The sequence below is a fragment of the Austrofundulus limnaeus genome, unplaced genomic scaffold (assembly GCF_001266775.1).
Source record: "Austrofundulus limnaeus strain Quisiro unplaced genomic scaffold, Austrofundulus_limnaeus-1.0 Scaffold3222, whole genome shotgun sequence".
NCBI lineage: Eukaryota > Metazoa > Chordata > Actinopteri > Cyprinodontiformes > Rivulidae > Austrofundulus > Austrofundulus limnaeus.
In genome coordinates this window covers 1-405 of record NW_013955624.1, presented here as the reverse complement: position 1 = coordinate 405, position 405 = coordinate 1, and positions in this window count along the sequence as shown.

Genomic DNA, 405 nt, shown 5'->3' with positions numbered 1-405 from the left:
TGTGTGTGTGTGTGTGTGTGTGTGTGTGTGTGTGTGTGTGTGTACGCACATATATGAAGTTCGTATCCATTTCAGTTGAATCTGAAAATAACATTTGTAAAATCGACAAAGTTGTGAACATGTTTGTGTCTTTGACAGTCAGTTGGAGCTGTGGCTTTGTGGCCATCTTACATCAGAATGACTCCAAACATGAATCATTGTAGGTGAACAGCCAATGATTATTTTATGAGAGTTTCATTAAAATCTGCCCAGTCCTTGATCAGAAATGTTACAAATCTACATTTACAAGTGGAGTGCCTGAGGTGTGAAGCACTGGTTATAAGGATTGGTCCAGTTTAGCTCTGTAGACAGATGTGCTGGCTAAATATGTGTAGATAGATAAAGAGGGCACAGGTTGTAGTGTAA